This window comes from Hoplias malabaricus, chromosome 8, assembly GCF_029633855.1.
Source record: "Hoplias malabaricus isolate fHopMal1 chromosome 8, fHopMal1.hap1, whole genome shotgun sequence".
Lineage (NCBI taxonomy): Eukaryota > Metazoa > Chordata > Actinopteri > Characiformes > Erythrinidae > Hoplias > Hoplias malabaricus.
Genome location: NC_089807.1, coordinates 39,576,406 through 39,589,003, shown reverse-complemented (window position 1 = coordinate 39,589,003; position 12,598 = coordinate 39,576,406).

The window sequence follows — 12,598 nt, the reverse complement described above, 5'->3', positions numbered from 1 at the left end:
TTAGCTTTCATTCCTAATTAGCCATGTGTCTATTTATAGAGCACATAAAGTCTGCATAAGCAGGTTTTTCTCCTTGGTCCAGTCTCTGAAGTCTGTGCTCTCAGTAGCGAGGTGTTTCAGAGCGCACGCTGCTAAAACTCATGAGGTATGAAAAAGCCATTACAGCGCCATCAGCTCATGAGGTTCCTGCCTATGGAAAGGCTGCTGGCTAATATTCTTCTGAGACTTGTAGAAGCTTGGCCTAACAGAGCGTGGGCGAGCGCTATACTTTATCCCGAGTCTTTAGCAAGACCGGCTGCTCAAAATCTCATCATTATAAAAAAGGCCTTTAAAAGAGCCTGCAGAAGTCTGTTCTCCGCTCGCTGGTGTTTTGGACACGATCAGCGCAGCATCGCAGTATCACGGTTTGCCCTGGGAGAGCTCTACTGAAGACGGAAGAAGGAAGGCTGAAGAAACACATCGGCAAAGTGCCACGTAAGGCAAAAAGTTCACACGCGGTTCAAGCCCTTCGAGCTTGATTCATTTGTCTCCGGAGTCCTGCAAGGGCCTGGTTGTTAGCCCTTGGCCTCCTTTCATGTAGTGCATGCTGGGATGCTATTTTTAACCAGTCAAACGGCCACAGGCCTCCATAGTCGTTATAATAACAGCACAGCTTATCCCCATCTGCTGACTGATATGATCTATGAACAAACTGACAAACTCCATGTTTTCCTCTACCTCTGACCCCTGGGTTACTTTGTGGTAAAGAGACAGATTCAGCAACAAACTGTGGCCTCCAAGCCGGGCTCAACCAAGGCCAAACGAGTTTCTGTCCTTTCTTCCTTATCAGGAACTTCTTCACAAATATAATTCCAGCTACAGTTGGGGATATGAATATAGACCTCAGGCAGTGGAGCATACTGGCTCTCACAAAGCAGTTCATCACAAAGAAGACCACTGCTTTTACAAACCCCAGAAGAGAGAGTGCGTCTGTATCATTTCAACTAAAAGCCTTCAAGGCTGCCATAACTAAAAAAAAATCTCAGGGCTGAATCATGAGGGAAATATTGTTTTATTTTTTTCCTTTTTAAATATGACAATTACAGCATAATGGACCATACCCACACACATTGCTCTGCTCCGTACCCAGCATTTTTATATTTTCTTTCTACTGTCAGAACAAAATCTTCAGAAGGAATAGTTTATTTTCTTATCAGTTCCTTTGTTCGTTTGTCTACAGTGTGAATAATTGGAGAATGACTCTGTTTTTGTCACACTGGTTTTGTTTTCCCGCACTCTGGATGTGAAATGAAACAATGATTACGCTGATAAAAAGCGCACTCTGCTATTATTAAACTGTAAGAACTTCTATACAAACTTCACCACTTACGGGAGCCCTACAGCGCTTTGGAAAAGACAATCGGTCGCTTGGTTGTTTCTTGGCCATTACATCACTGCATCATTAGTCCATGCATGAGAGAGCTAACAAAAGGTCAAGACGTGGTATTTGCTCCTGGAATATGGGGTTGTCGTCTCTCCACATGACATCCAGAGGAGTGCCAGCAAAGCTCCACAGTGTTGTGTAGAACAGCATCAGAATAAATGCTGTACATTGAGCCTAACCCTTAAATTTGGCAAAACGTCTCTTTGCAGTTATGTTAACCCTAAGCTCACAATTTGTATTTTTAACATCACAACCATGAATGTTTTAACTCACAGACACGATCCACACATCACAACAATCCACAGGAGCTCATTTATCCAATCAGTGAGTACTCAACCAGCTTCGAACATCACAAATGATAGGACCATGACTGTTAGCATTTTCTGATAGCATTATAACATCAGGGAAGGCCTCGAGTTTCCTGGTAAATGAATTCATTCATTCATCTTCTGTAAGTGCATTATCCTAGTCAGGGTCATGGTGTACCCAGAGCCTCCCTGGACCGGGCACCTAATGCCAAGACTCAGACACTCACACCTATGGGAAATGTACTACAGCCAATCCACCTACAAGCATGTGTTTTTGGATTGTGGGAGGAAACCAGAGCACTCAGAGGAAACCCACGCAGAGAGACTTATTCAGAGTGACACTGCTGTTTGGATCATGAATGCCAGTTCCACCATCTCAGAGCCAGGACATAGGAAAGTCTCAATGCTTGTCTCCCATGCAACTTGAAGGATGACCGTTCCAGCCGAGCTGTACTTGAAGCTCGAAGCACTTGAGACAGGGATCAGATGTTGACCATTGCCGTCATGTAAGGAGGTTCTGGTCCAATCGTGGCTTTGTAGGTGAACATCAATAGCCAGTGGAGGGAATGCATCTGTGGAGTAACATGAGAGATTCAGGAGCATCCATGTGGACACATGAAACCTATACTTACGATACTCTGCTGAAAGGAAACGGGAGCTGTATAGGATGTATGCAAAAATGGTGTCAGGGATGACCATATAAAGGTAAAGATGATCTCAGAGGATTACCATGATGCAATCCTCAGGTAAGCATCAATATCAGGTCACAAATAAATAAATAAACAACTTGCCTTTACAATTCTGCAATGTGGACAATGATTAAAATGTGCAGGGTGACATTTTAAGAACCTGAGAGTTGACTTATAGGACTGGAGAAGGGTTAGGTTCTTCTATTAATCCAACAGTGGTAGCTATTCCAGCTCATGGACCCAGACCCGGGCACTGTAGTCTCTCCTGTTGACACCTTTGGCTGCCGGATGACACAGAGAGCTGCAGGAAGAGGTGTTAGTGTTTTGGTCAGCTTGATCTTGTCTCAGGGGAAAAACAAGACTGTCTTCACAGCCCCAGATTAGATTTTTTTAAAAATAAAAAAACAAATAAAAAGTAGTAGCACTCTATGTGCTTCACTGGGAGAAACCGAACACAGAGGACAGGGTTTGAAGAAGCAGTAGACATGTTTTTCTTTTATTTTATAAAACACGACTCATAACGGTAACCTCACAAGACACGTTTCAGTCCCCCGGCTAATGAAAAACAAAACAATGCTTTTCAGCTGGCTGACCGAACACACACTCTGAGGGATTTTTCAGTCCTGAATTCTTTAGCTCTCTCAATCTTAGAGAGCTCAGTGCTTTTTCCTCTGTCTACTGCTACTCTGTCTCAGAGTGTCCATAAGTGTGTGTGTGAGTGTGTGTCGCCCTCTGAAGAACTGGCGCCCCCTCTAGCGTGTGTTCCCGCTTTGCACCCAGTGATTTCCGGTAGGCTCCGGACCTTCATTACTTAAATCTTCTGAAATTTACCCACATTGCTCCACTGCTGCACTCTGGCTTCCTGTAGATGCCCACATCAGGTTTAAAACTCGAATGCCTGCCTTATGGCAACGGTCAAGAGTCGGGCTGCCACTTTACTACATCCCCGATTTGCCAGGGCAGCTCCACCCAAACCGATGCTGGGTGTGGCATGTAAAAGAACGGTTAACCAACTAGGGTTATTCAGGATCTGGGGGTGACTGTCTGTGAAGTGTGTTTTCCCAGTGTCTGCAGGGGTTTCCTCTGAGTGCTTTCAGTAGGTGTATTCGCTGTGCAGTATTATCCTTAGGGGTTTGTGTGTGTGTGTTTTTATTTCATGTCTTTAATTGACCTGCTAGTTACATCCAGAGACAAACTCACTGTGGTTACATTTCACTAGAGTATAAATTCATGCAGCAAGGGTAATGGGCCCTAGAGAATTTCCAGAGATATAAAGAGAACACCAGCGACATAAAGATCTGAGGAAGAGCCAAGCACTTCTTACAGAGTTAAACCCCATTACAAGACAGCAATAAGACTGAGTACTTTATTTTATTTTAACTCTGTTTGATATACATATGTTATATGAATCTTTCCAATGTTTTGGCAGAATTATAACTGTAAAAATAATGACTTGAATATATTAGTGTTCATCATCTCAGCTCTGTTTCATTAGACAGTTCTCTATCAGGAATCCACTAATACGTTTCCATTTATCTTTACAGGATTTAGCAGACCCTCTTATCCAGAGCGACTTAGAAAAGTGCTTAGCGTTCAGGCAGAATATATATCCTAGCTAGTGCATATAGGTTTGGGTCCAATCTCCCCTTGAGCTCAAATGCTGCCAGAACAAGGGCCAGTGCTGATACCTAGAAAGAACAAAACATAGTGAGTGCAATATACAGCATCTACTCAGTGCTCAGTCCTGGAAAGAAAGGAGTTAAGAGCAGTATAAGTGCAATACACTCTGTTTTGGTGTGCACTTAGATTAGTGCACACTTAAGTGGGCCACAAAGAAATGGGTTTTTGAAGACTGCTTTTGATGTTCATACAGGCAGTGGAAGTTCGTTCCACCATCTGGGCGCCAGGATTGATAGGAGTCCCATGTGACGCTAGTCTTCCATGTGTCTTGACACAGGGCGGGTCAAGTTGAGCTGTACTTGAAGTTTGAAGGATTCGAGGGGCAGCCCGACTCTTGACCGTTGCCATAAGGCAGGGAGGGGCTGGTACTGTTCTTGGCTTGTAGACAAGCATTAGAGTTTTAAACCTGATGTGGGTGGCTACAGGAAGCCAGTGAAGGGAGTGCAGCAGTGGAGCAATGTGGGTGAACTTCAGAAGATTGAAGTAATGAAGGTCCAGAGCCTACCCGAAATCACTGGGCCCAAATCGGGAACACACCCTGGAGGGGGCGCCAGTTCTTCACAGGGCGACCCACACACTGAGTCGCCAATCTACCTGCCAACGTGTGTTTTTCGCACCGTGGGACGAAACTGTAGCATCCAGAGGACACCGATGTGGACACAGGGACAACACACCAAACTCCTCACAGACAGTCACCCAGAGCAGGGCCTGAACCCACAACCCCGGGTCCCTGGAGCTGTGTGACACACCGTGCCACACTCACTCGGATGGAACTGGCTGTAACTCACTCACTCGCATTCAGAAATGTTTAGCAACTAACTGGTCCACAAGGGGGCGGCACGGTGACGCAGCAGGTTAGTGTCGCAGTCACACAGCTCCAGGGACCTGGTGGTTGTGGGTTCGATTCCTGCTCCGGGTGACTGTCTGTGAGGAGTGTGGTGTGTTCTCCCTGTGTCTGCGTGGGTTTTCTCCTGGTGACTGTCTGTGAGGAGTGTGGTGTGTTCTTGCTGTGTCTGCGTGGGTTTCCTCCGGGTGACTGTCTGTGAGGAGTGTGGTGTGTTCTCCCCGTGTCTGCGTGGGTTTCCTCCGGGTGCTCTGGTTTCCTCCCACAGTCCAAAAACACACGTTGGTAGGTGGATTGGTGACTCAAAAGTGTCCGTAGGTGTGAGTGTGTGAGTGAATGTGTGTGTCTGTGTTGCCCTGTGAAGGACTGGCGCCCCCTCCAGGGTGTATTCCCGCCTTGCGCCCAATGATTCCAGGTAGGCTCTGGACCCACCGCGACCCTGAACTGGATAAGCGCTTACAGATAATGAATGAATGAATGAATGAATGCTCCACAAGGGGCAGAATTCAGTGCATCTCACCAGTGACATTATGTGTCAATGAAAATCACTTAGAATCCTCAGTAATGAAACCTCCCAAGTTCAGTCATATTAGTTGGTTACATTTTGTCACAGTCATAGATTTTGAAGTCTGGGTTCTTGATCCTTTGTTCTGAGAACACCAGAAGCTATTTTGTTGAATATTACATAAATATTTTCTGTTTTGACCACTTGCTTTCTCTGGTAATGGCTTTCTCTTTTATTTCCCAGTATTCTCTCCATTTTAGACAGTCGCGCTCTGGAGCCCCTGAGTAATGGCCTCCTGAATCGCCTGCTTTTGCCCACTTATTTTCTTTTGACTTTCCCCTTCAGCAAGTGGATTATCCTATACCTAATTTCCTCAGAAATGTCTTTTTAAGAATTTATAACTTAGCACTTAATGGGTGCTTTGACAGGAAGTTATATAAATGAAGGGTGGCCTCTGACTTGTACACAGTGAAGTATCCACAAACACACACACACACACACACACCCAAAGAGAACCAGCATGAGCTCACTTAACGGAAACAGCGCTACTTGAAAGCCTCCCACATCAGAACAATTTTTCAAAGTTCATTTAGCCCCCCTGCTTACAAACACACATGAAGGGGTCCCTACAACAGATGAAGAAAAGAAACAAGCAATACAAAGAGAGCTGCTTTGCTCTTAAGGAGTGGTAGAGCTCTCTAATGAGGAGCATTTAAAGCTCCTCCAGTAGCCCAATAAGCGCTACAATTAATCCTCCCACATCTCAGAGGGAAAACGAAGCAGCAAATTCATTACAACTCTAACTACATCTACAATCTGCTGGCAAAACAAGGCGCATGACAGAGTCCTCTACAATAACCAGGGTGAGAGGGTTGGAGAAAGAATTGGATTTTTGGGTAATGCAGTTCCCAAGGCAAACTACAGCGGTCTATCCAATACCTTGGTAATGAGCGGTTTAAAGTGGTATCTCACTGAGGACCCACTTCAGAGTTATGCTGTATCGAACCTCAATTCCCAGCCTATGGTCAGCATCTCCTCGAAGCACTGCAGCCCCGAAATGAAATCCTCTTCATTAAAACACCCCATCTACTGCCTCAGTGGCACTGATGCAATATTATTATTATAAAAAATGGTTACGGCTAATTAGATTTACATATGAGTCGGGATACTGCTATAAAATAGGGTCCAATCACATGTTATAACCGTGTTTTAGCCCTAACCCTAACTTTTACATTTTGGATTTATTTTTAATTAATACACAACCATTTTGAAGACTATTATTTCAGTATACGACTAGTCTTTTTATTTTTTTATAAGTTTATATAGTTGCACATATTTAGCATGGCTCTATTAGCCTGTATATTTAATATGGGGTCATTGGGCCAGATGATTTGATTTGGGGCAGCACGGTGGTGCAGCAGGTAGTGTCGCAGTCACACAGCTCCAGGTGGCCTGGAGGTTGTGGGTTCAATTCCCGCTCCGGGTGACTGTCTGTGAGGGGTGTTCTCCCTGTGTCTGCGTGGGTTTCCTCCGGGTGACTCCTCCTGTGAGGAGTGTGGTGTGTTCTCCCCGTGTCTGCGTGGGTTTCCTCCGGGTGACTGTCTGTGAGGAGTGTGGTGTGTTCTTCCTGTGTCTGCGTGGGTTTCCTCCGGGTGACTTTCTGTGAGGAGTGTGGTGTGTTCTCCCTGTGTCTGCGTGGGTTTCCTCCTGGTGACTGTGAGAAGTGTGGTGTGTTCTCTCTGTGTCTACGTGTGTTTCCTCCGGGTGACTGTCTGTGAGGAGTGTGATGTGTTCTCCCTGTGTCTGCATGGGTTTCCTCCGGGTGACTGTCTCTGAGGAGTGTGGTGTGTTCTCCTGGTGTGCATTTCATCCGGGTGCTCCGGTTTCCTCCCACGGTCCAAAACACACGTTGGTAGGTGGATTGGTGACTCAAAAGTGTCTGTAGGTGTGAATGTGTCGCCCTGTGAAGGACTGGCGCCCCCTCCAGGGCATGATCCCGCCTTGCGCCCAGTGATTCCAGGTAGGCTCCGGACCCACCGCGATCCTGAACTGGATTAGCAGTTACAGACAATGAACGAATGTTTCACGCATTGCAAATATTTTTACTGTAAATAAAATAAGTATATCATAGAGAAAGTGCAATCCAAACTTTGGAATACACAACCATCAAAGAGTCTAGAATTGAAATTGAAAGTGTGCTCTTTCAGATGCATTTCATTATACACTGGAAATATGTCTAACTGCTTGTCTTCTGATGTATGCTTTCCCAACACTGACACAACAGCCAGCCTCAGCCTGCAAGGTGTTTAAACACTTTTATGCTCCTGTTTTTCCAAAACTTCCCTGTTCTTCTGCGATATCTTGAACCTTTTTTCTTCCTTTTCTCGGGTTGTTCTCCAAGTTCGAGAGTTCTCAAAGGAGAGAAGCTGTCCATCAGCTTCCAAGAAAATCAAGTCAAACAGGAACAAATGTAGCCCTAATCACCTCCTTTCTTCAGCACAGTGGCAGAGAGACTTCAGACGGAGCGAGCGCGAGTGTGGCAGCCCTGAATCAGCCCTGAGCTTCTAAAGCAGAATGATGTAAGAGCGAGTTCAAAATTTAAGCTCCGCGAGTGCTGCATATAACTTTTTCACTGGGTGGTTACCGTACGAAAATGAGAATCAATGGAAAGAAATTTGAATCCAATGCTAGCTGCTCCCTATGGGCTGGGGAGGATAAAAAGAGTGAAATGATCATTCTCTGTTCCACTGCACTCAATAACAAGTGTAAAGTCTCTCTACTGTACGCGATTCACCATATGAGCAAAAAAAAGATTGCAATTGCGAATGTGGTGTTGCAAGTGGAATGTAAAGCTTAATTCCCACTGTCATGAGACAGTGACGGTGGTTAAAATGGTGGTCATGTGGACTAGCTACAGTACACAACAAACATTTGCGAGTGACGTAAGCATCAAGAAATCAGCATGATCGTTACCCACAATCGTATTCTGAACCTGGATCAGACACAGAGGAGCTGCTGGAGATTTCAACACAGCGCCCACCCACTCTCCACTGTGTTAGACACACCTACCATGTAGATATAAAGTCAGGGACAGTAGCTCATCTGTTGCTGCACAGTTTGTATTTTGGGCGTGCATCAAGGGTGTATCATGGGTCACTGGATGTTGCCCACAGGACACCGATGACTACATGGTTTTTTGTTGGTGTACAATTCTCAGTCCAGCATTGACGCTTAAGGGTTTAAAAACTCTAACAGCACTGCTGTGTCTGATCCACTCATAAAACAACAACAAACCCTAACACACAATCACCATGTCAGTGTCACAGTGCTGAGAATGAAGGGGCCATGACCATTGAAGAACATGGTGGAAGGGGTGGAAGTAGACCACAGTCTGTAATTGTAAAACTCCACAGTGCATCTGTGTTGAACAAATGAACGATGTAAATTTTTAATGTTATATCTGAGCTGTATGAATGATAAACAGATGCATCATTGCTCCAATTGGTTGAGATAATGTATGCGCTCGGTGTACAGCAGCAAACACTTCTGCACGGTTCAACACAATGATGTGATTCAAATGACATGCGGATGCTCAAACATTGTTTCCACTTACAAGTGCATCAAGTAAATCACCCTCACTTTCTCAAACATCCAGGCACACATCCCCCACCCACCCCAACAAACACACTCATCAGTCAGCAGTTAGCAGTTATCAGTTCATTAATAATGCATTATAATTACTTTGACAGGCTGACGCTCAATATCAGAATAATTCAATACATTTCGCCCCGTGGAGACCGTGCTACAAGACTCACAGCAAACATTCACACTACGCTGACAGCAGACAACTAGTAAACCTGCAGATACAGTGTACACAACGCAGACACTCCATCATTGTCCTTTCAAAGGCACATTCACTGATTACGAGCACAGGAATAGAATTATAATTAAACCTGTTCCTGGGCTGATAATAGAGGTGGGTGACATGGTAAAAGTGCTTCTCGATACACTTTTATACATCTAGGAATAAAATCACAAGTGCATCCATTAAAAACTGCCATGAGAAAGTGTACTATGATTGTATTGAACAATACCAATAAGTAAAATCCAAGATACACTTAAGGAAGCATGATTTTTCACCACAAATATTGTTATTCCACTTTCTGATGCTTCCAAACAGTGGGTTTGGCATCGGTTTCACTGGAAGCACACTGACAAACGCAACCTTGCGGCTGGGTGGCAGACACGAGGAGAACACACTCCACATAGTGATCAAGGCCAGGACCGGAAACCCAGTCCCCCAGACCCCCAGGCCCTGGAGTTATGCAGCAGTGACATCACTATCATGCCACTGTGCCCCCAAACATAAGGCAAAATACATCAGGATAAACATTCATTCATTCATTATCTGTAACCCTTATCCAGTTCAGGGTCGTGGTGGGTCCAGAGCCTACCTGGAATCATTGGACGCAAGGCGGGAATACACCCTGGAGGGGGCGCCAGTCCTTCACAGGGCAACACAGACACACACACACATTCATACCTATGGACACTTTTGAGTCGCCAATCCACCAACCAACGTGTGTTTTTTTTTTTTTTGGACTGTGGGAAGAAACCGGAGCACCCGGAGGAAACCCACGCAGACACAGGGAGAACACACCAACCCCTCAGAGACAGTCACCCAGAGCGGGACTCGAACCCACAACCTCCAGGTCCCTGGAGCTGTGTGACTGCGACACTACCTGCTGTGCCACCGCCCATATTGAACAATACAAATAAGTAAAATCCAAGATACACTTAAGGAAGCATGATTTTTCACCACAAATATTGTTATTCCACTTTCTGATGCTTCCAAACAGTGGGTTTGGCATCGGTTTCACTGGAAGCACACTGACAAACGCAACCTTGCGGCTGGGTGGCAGACACGAGGAGAACACACTCCACATAGTGATCAAGGCCAGGACTGGAAACCCAGTCGCCCAGACCCCGGGGCCCTGGAGTTATGCAGCAGTGACATCACTACCATGCCACTGTGCCCCCAAACAAAACGCAAAATACATCAGAATAAACATAAAAACACTATTTCACCTCTCGCTGAAAAGAGATCCTTCATTCTTTACTTGTTTCATGAGAGCACCAATGCAGCACATTAATACACGTACTCAAGTTTAAATGTAATGTGGTTTTCAGGAATGGCTTTGAAAAATACGCTACTGATGTTGAAAAGGCTGGAGATAAAACGATCTGACATGACGTTTAAATTTCACACTCTCATCTCTGAAACATCTCTCTCTCTCTACATTTATAATTGATTTATTATTTATTTATGAATTAATTTTTGCTGTTAAATAGAACCACCATACTTTACCGACTGATATAAAGACTGAAGATTAAGGCACAGCAGCTGGCTCTGAGAAAATAAAAAGCCATTTTTGTGGTTCAGTGCCCTGTAGGAATTGACGTGTGAATTCACCTGACATTGTAATGACCCTTATTTTGAAAACCCATCAACTACATATCCCTCATAAGCTCTAAAATTATACACACAGTATAAGGCTGGATGTAGAAATGTGTCGAGTGTAAAAGAGATCTTACTTCATCAGGTCAGGGATGAGAATACTTTCATAATTGTAGTAAAAAGAAAGGGGAAGATGAATACGAGCGTCCCCAAGCTACTGAGACACCAGACAAATTAAGCTGACAACCATTTACAATTCACTTAAATGGTCATTGACACAGTTTGGCTGGCTGTATTACCATATGCAACATGGGAATACATTAGCATATGCTATGCATGAGTTTATTAGCATGCGATATCTAAACAGCCCGAAAGGCTCAGCGAGGGTCAGAGCTTTATGCAAATCAATGCACAATCATAATGCTTACTCACATTGCAGCAAACAAAGGACAATGATAACGGTTGTCAGACACTTATTAACTGCATGATTATATACAAAAAAGTCAAAAGGTCTGCTTTGAAATAACAATGGAATATGAATTACAACCATTAGTCTGCGAAAGACAACCTGAATCATGTCGCCTCAGATATACACATGTAGTGGAATGTGATTGTTACATAGTTAAACTGATCCAAGTACACCATACTCTTGGTCATCTTTTCTGCACATTTGTACAGCAATAGATCAGTCTTTAACAAGACAAAACCCTAAGGTTCTTGACCTCAACTCATCCCAGTGACTGGATGGAGCGCTACCACTTTGTTGGGAAATGTAGTTCCAATATTACAGGTGATAAGTGGATTTAACCTCCTCTACCAAACTCTTAGCACTGAGCATGGGGACCTAAAAGCACATGCAACTGGTTCAGAGTCTCACATTATGTTCCAGGCTATAACAAATCTCGTTGGAGGTTACACAAGCTGTGGGCACACAGTTTCTACAGCAGGGGTCACCTTAAAGTGGCTGAATTCACTGTATAGCCAATCAGAAGGCTATATAGATTTTTAGCAATTAGATTATTACCGCAACTTCTTATATTCTTTGGTTCAGAAGGGCAGTGCGAACACACTCACAACTCCATGCAGATTTAACACAGATTTTCAAACAGGCACAGGTTAGAAGGAGAACATTCATTTCTCCGAATGTGCAAGAACGAGCATGAAATGGTTCAAGTCTGAACATGAGCAGTGCAAATCTCAAGAGAAAAGTAACTCACAAAGAAATAAAGCAGGACAACGTCTGTGTTGGGCAGCACGGTGGCGCAGCAGGTAGTGTCTGTCTGTGACTGTCTGTGAGGAGTGTGGTGTGTTCTCCCTGTGTCTGCGTGGGTTTCCTCCGGGTGACTGTCTGTGAGGAGTGTGGTGTGTTCTCCCTGTGTCTGCGTGGGTTTCCTCCGGGTGACTGTCTGTGAGGAGTGTGGTGTGTTCTCCCTGTGTCTGCGTGGGTTTCCTTCGGGTGACTGTCTGTGAGGAGTGTGGTGTGTTCTCCCTGTGTCTGCGTGGGTTTCCTCCGGGTGACTGTCTTTGAGGAGTGTGGTGTGTTCTCCCTGTGTCTGCGTGGGTTTCCTCCGGGTGCTCCGGTTTCCTCCCACAGTCCAAAAACACATGTTGGTAGGTGGATTGGCTCAAAAGTGTCCGTAGATAATGAATGAATGAATGAATGAACGTCTGTGTTTTCTGGAGCTGGACAT